The sequence below is a fragment of the Nyctereutes procyonoides genome, unplaced genomic scaffold (assembly GCF_905146905.1).
Source record: "Nyctereutes procyonoides isolate TBG_1078 unplaced genomic scaffold, NYPRO_anot_genome, whole genome shotgun sequence".
NCBI lineage: Eukaryota > Metazoa > Chordata > Mammalia > Carnivora > Canidae > Nyctereutes > Nyctereutes procyonoides.
Genome location: NW_026575146.1, coordinates 36,722,957 through 36,729,349, shown reverse-complemented (window position 1 = coordinate 36,729,349; position 6,393 = coordinate 36,722,957). Strand labels below are relative to the sequence as shown.

The window sequence follows — 6,393 nt, the reverse complement described above, 5'->3', positions numbered from 1 at the left end:
CTCACACCAAAATACATAGAATACCCCCCCCCAAAAAAAACCCTCAAAATAAATTAAAGACCTAACTGTGAGACCTGAAATCATAAAATTCCTAGAAAACAGTTTAGGCAGTAATTTCTTTGACATCAGCTGTAGAGACAGTTTTCTAGACATATATCCTAAGGTAAGGGAAACAAAAGCAAAATTAAACTATTGGAACTACCTCAAAATAAAAAATGTTTGTACACTGAAGAAAACTATCAACAAAACAAAAAGGCAACCTAGTGAACTGGGAGAATGCATTTGCAAATGGCATATTCAAAAAGGTGTTAATATCCTAAATATATAAAGACTAAGCAACAAAAGTCAAATAATCCAATTAAAGTTAGGCAGAGGACCTGAATAGCCATTTTCCCAGAGAAGACACACAGATGGCCAACAGACATATGAAAACATGCTCAACATCACTCATCATCAGGAAAATGCAAATTAAAACCACAAGAGGAATAAATACCTGCATGGCTCAGTCAGTAAAGCATCTGCCTTTGGCTCAGGGCATGATCAAACCCTGCCCTGGGCTCCCTCTCCTCCCTGCTCATGTTCTCTCTCTCTCTCTCTCTCTCTCTCTCTCTCTCTCACTATCTTTATTGACAAAGATTGTCTCTCTCTCTCAAATAAATAAAATCTTTTTTAAAAACCCACAATGAGTGACCAGCTCCGGCCTCGGCTCCCCCTCCCAAAGCCCCCTCCCCGGAGCGGAGCCCACCCGAGGACCCCTCTCCCGCCCCTCAGCCCAGCCACCCGGCCAGAACATCAGCCCCGGGGGGCAAACCAGCCCAGCCTACCTTCCACCAGCCCAGCCCTGCCAGACCTCCCCAAAGCATGAATCTCTTCTGATTCCTGGGAGACCTCTCCCACCTCCTAGCCATCATCTTGCTACTGCTTAAAATCTGGAAGTCCCGCTCTTGTGCCGGGATTTCAGGGAAGAGCCAGGTCCTGTTTGCTGCGGTGTTCACTGCCCGGTACCTGGACCTCTTCACCAACTACATCTCACTGTACAACACGTACATGAAGGTGGTCTACATTGCCTGTTCCTTCACCACAGTCTGGATGATTTACAGCAAGTTCAAAGCCACTTATGATGGGAACCATAACACATTCCGAGTGGAGTTCCTCGTTGTTCCCACGGCTATTCTGGCATTCCTGGTCAACCATGACTTTACCCCTGTAGAGATCCTCCGGACCTTCTCCATCTACCTGGAGTCGGTAGCCATCCTGCCACAGCTGTTCACGGTGAGCAAGACCGGCGAGGCAGAGACCATCACCAGCCACTACCTGTTTGCTCTGGGCGTCTACCGCACGCTTTATCTCTTCAACTGGATCTAGCGCTACCACTTCGAGGGCTTCTTCGACCTCATTGCCATCGTAGCAGGACTAGTCCAGACTGTCCTCTACTGCGATTTCTTCTACCTCTACATCACCAAAGTCCTGAAGGGGAAGAAGCTGAGTTTGCCGGCGTAGCCCTGGGCTCGGCCATCCCTCTCCTCGGCAGCCCGAGAGACGCAGAGGAAGGCAGCGAAAGACGAAGAGCCTTCCCTTCCCGTCCAGGGGTGACTTTTTATTTTTATTTTATTTTTATTTTATTTTTATTTTTTTTATTTATGTTAGTCACAGAGAGAGAGAGAGAGAGAGAGAGAGAGAGGCAGAGACACAGGCAGAGGGAGAAGCAGGATCCATGCACCGGGAGCCCGACGTGGGATTCGATCCCGGGTCTCCAGGATCACGCCCTGGGCCAAATGGAGGCGCCAAACCGCTGCGCCACCCAGGGATCCCCAGGGGTGACTTTTTAAAGACCCAACCTCTCCGCACTCCCCAGCCCCCTCCTGCCAGGTTTCAGGGGGGTGGTGGAGGACCCAAGTCTTGGGGAGCTCAGGACCTGGGGTGTTTGTAGTTTTCTGCCTTTTAGAAAAGAAAAAAAAAATCTTTCCACTGTTTAGTTTTCGATTCTGATGATTCCGTTCTCTTCTACTCTCTGGCCCCCAATTTTTATAAACTGATTTTGAGTGTCCCATGGGGCAGGGCCGCATATCTTTGCCCTCCTCCAAGCGGCTTGCCCAGATCCTACCCTCCAGCCTCCCAGCCTCGCCAGTTGCCAAATACTAAATCTGCAGACACTCACCTGTCTGACCTCCCACCATGGCCATGAACACAGCCTCCCCCACCAAACCCCCCTCAAAGTTCAGGATTGGGGAGACTGCAGACCGAGAGCTCTGTAGTTATTGCGGGGGCTGAATCCAGGGCTCCAGAGCTGGCCCCGCCAGCTCGTTCGTCCTGGGGCCTCACGGGGTAAACAACCCCCACTGAGCCTCACGGTGGCCTCACAGGATAAACAGGATAAACATTATTCACTGAGCCCTGCACCAGGCAGGGGGCTGAGCAGCTCCCCCAAGTGCTAACACCTGAAAATCAGCACAACAGGCCCCTCCCCCAGAAGATCAGCTAGACAGACAAGGGGAAATCAAGAGACTTATTTTAAAATATTTATTTATTTATTTATTTATTTATTTATTTATTTAGAGAGAGCGAAAGAGAGGCAGAGACACAGGCAGAGAGAGAAGCAGGCTCCATGCAGGGAGCCCGACGCGGGACTCGATCCTGGGTCTCCAGGATCACACCCCGGGCTGAAGGCGGCGCTAACCGCTCCGCCAGGCTGCCCGGAATCAAGGGACTTAAAGGATACAGAATCAGAAGATGCTCCCCTGTGTTTTGTTTGTTTGTTTGTTTGTGTTTTTGTTTGTTTGCTTTTTGCTTTTTGTTTGCTTCCCCCACCCTTTATCCCCCTTTCTTTCCTTTTTTTTTCTCTTTCTCTTCTTTTTTTCTTCCTTTTCTCTTTTTTCTTTTTCTCTTTTCTTTCCTTCTTTCTCTCCTCTCTTTTTCTCCTTTTCCCAATACAACTTGTTTTTGGCCACTCTGCACTGAGCAAAATGACTAGAAGGAAAACCTCAACTCAAAAGAAAGAATCAGAAACAGTCCTCTCTCCCACAGAGTTACAAAATTTGGATTACAATTCAATGTCAGAAAGCCAATTCAGAAGCACTATTATAAAGCTACTCGTGGCTAGAAAAAAGCATAAAGGACTCAAGAGACTTCATGACTGCAGAATTTAGATCTAATCAGGCAGAAATTAAAAGTCAATTAAATGAGATGCAATCTAAACTAGAAGTCCTAACGAGGAGGGTTAACGAGGTGGAAGAACCAGGGAGTGACATAGAAGACAAGTTGATGACAAAGAAGGAAACTGAGGAAAAAATAGACAATTAAAAGACCATGAGGATAGATTAAGGGAAATAAACGACAACCTGAGGAAGAAAAACCTACGTTTAATTGGGATTCCTGAGGGCGCCAAAAGGGACAGAGGGCCAGAATATGTATTTGAACAAATCATAGCTGAAAACTTTCCTAATCTTGGAAGGGAAACAGGCATTCAGATCCAGGAAATAGAGAGATCCCCCCCTAAAATCAATAAAAACTGTTCAACACCTCAACATTTAATAGTTAAGCTTGCAAATTCCAAAGATAAAGAGAAGATCCTTAAAGCAGCAAGAGACAAGAAATCCCTGACTTTTATGGGGGGAGTATTAGGGTAACAGCAGACCTCTCCACAGAGACCTGGCAGGCCAGAAAGGGCTGGCAGGATATTTTCAGGGTCCTAAATGAGAAAAACATGCAACCAAGAATACTTTATCCAGCAAGGCTCTCATTCAGAATGGAAGGAGAGATAAAGAGCTTCCAAGACAGGCAGGAACTGAAAGAATATGTGACCTCCAAACCAGCTCTGCAAGAAATTTTAAGGGGGACTCCTAAAATTCCCCTTTAAGAAGAAGTCCAGTGGAACAATCCACAAAAACAAGGACTGAATAGTTATCATGATGACACTAAACTGATATCTTTCAATAGTAACTCTGAACGTGAACGGGCTTAATGACCCCATCAAAAGGCGCAGGGTGTCAGACTGGATAAAAAAGCAGGACTCATCTATTTGCTGTCTACAAGAGATTCATCGTAGACAGAAGGACACCTACAGCCTGAAAATAAAAGGTTGGAGAACCATTTACCATTCAAATGGTCCTCAAAAGAAAGCAGGGGTAGCCATCCTTATATCAGATAAACTAAAATTTACCCCGAAGACTGTAGTGAGAGATGAAGAGGGACACTATATCATACTTAAAGGATCTATCCAACAAGAGGACTTACCATTCCTCAATATATATGCCCCGAATGTGGGAGCTGCCAAATATATCAATCAATTAATAACCAAAGTTAAGACATACTTAGATAATAATACACTTATACTTGGTGACTTCAATCTAGCACTTTCTACACTCGTTAGGTCTTCTAAGCACAACTTCTCCAAAGAAACGAGAGCTTTAAATGATACACTGGACCAGATGGATTTCACAGATATCTACAGAACTTTACATCCAAACTCAACTGAATACACATTCTTCTCAAGTGCACATGGAACTTTCTCCAGAATAGACCACATACTGGGTCACAAATCAGGTCTGAACCGATACCAAAAGATTGGGATCATCCCCTGCGTATTCTCAGACCATAATGCCTTGAAATTAGAACTAAATCACAACAAGAAGTTTGGAAGGACCTCAAACACGTGGAGGTTAAGGGCCATCCTGCTAAAAGATGAAAGGGTCAACCAGGAAATTAAGGAAGAATTAAAAAGATTCATGGAAACTAATGAGAATGAAGATACAACTGTTCAAAATCTTTGGGAGGCAGCAAAAGCAGTCCTGAGGGGGAAATACATCGCAATACAAGCATCCATCTGAAAACTGGAAAGAACTCAAATACAAAAGCTAACCTTACACCTAAAGGAGCTAGAGAAAAAACAGCAAATAGATCCTACACCCAGCAGACGAGGAGAGTTAATAAAGATTCGAGCAGAACTCAACGAAATCGAGACCAGAATAACTGTGGAACAGATCAACAAAACCAGGAAGGAGCCTCGGGGTCCATCGAAAGATGGATGGATAAAGAAGATGTGGCTTATGTATACAATGGAATATTACTCAGCCATTAGAAATGACAAATACTCACCATTTGCTTCAACATGGATGGAACTGGAGGGTATTATGCTGAATGAAATGAGTTAATTGGAGAAGGACAAACATTATATGTTCTCATTCATTTGGGGAATATAAATAATAGTGAAATAGAGTAGAAGGGAAAGGAGAAGAAATGGGTAGGAAATATCAGAAAGGGAGACAGAACATAAAGACTCCTAACTCTGGGAAACGAACGAGGGGTGGTGGAAGGGGAGGAGGGCGGGGGTGGGGGTGAATGTGTGACAGGCACTGAGGGGGGCACTTGACAGGATGAGCACTGGGTGTTATTCTATATGTTGGCAAATTGAACCAATAAAAAATAAATTTATTATTTAAAAAAAAACATCCAGTAATTTTGTTACTGGTTATTTATCCAAAGAAAACAAAAACACTAATTTGAGAAGATAAATGCCTCCCTATGTTTATTGCAAAATTGTTTACAATAGCCAAGATATAAAAGCAATCCAAATGTTCATCAATAAATGAACAGGGATGCCTGCGTGGCTCAGCGGTTGAACATCTGCCTTTGGGTCAGGTCACAATCCCAGAGTTCCAGGATTGAGTCCCACATCGGGCTCCCTGCATGGAGCCTGCTTCTCACTCTGCCTATGTCTCTGCCTCTCTCTGTGTGTCTCTCATGAATAAATAAATAAAATATTAAAAAATAAATGAACAAGGAAATTGTGGTATGTTATGTAAAATGGAATATTACTCAGTCATCATAAGAATGAAAATTTGCCATTTGCAACAAATAGGTAGATGAAGAGGGTATAATGCTTAGTGAAATAAGTCAGAGAAAGACAATACTATGATTTCCCTCACACGTGGAATTTAAGAAACAAAGCAAGAGACAAAAAAACAGACGCTTAAATACAAGAATGAGCTGGTCGTTGCCAGAAAAGAGGTAGGTGGGGTGATGAGTGAAATAGGTAAAGGGGATTAAGAGTACAGTTATTGTGATGAGCATTGAGTAATGTATAGAATCGCTGAATCACTGTATTGTACATCTGAAACTAATATACACTGTATGTTATTTATACTTCAGTTAAAAATTATAGAAGAGAACACAGGCAGTAATTTCTCTGACTTCAGTCACAGAAACATTTTTCTAGATATGTCTCCTAAGGCAAGGGAAACAACAGCATAAATAAAAAATTGGGACTACAGGAAAATAAAAAGCTTTAATACAGTGAAAGAAACCATCAGCAAAACAAAAAGGCAACCTATTGAGTGGAAGGATATATTTGCAAATGATATATTTGATAAGGGGTTAATATCCAAAATATATAAA

The 6,393-nt window shown here is 43.3% G+C and overlaps 1 pseudogene; it reads left to right on the top strand.

Moving 5' to 3' along the window:
* Positions 1-783: 783 nt before the first annotated feature.
* On the top strand, positions 784-1,594 carry LOC129499711 (ER lumen protein-retaining receptor 1-like; annotated as a pseudogene).
* Positions 1,595-6,393: the final 4,799 nt, after the last annotated feature.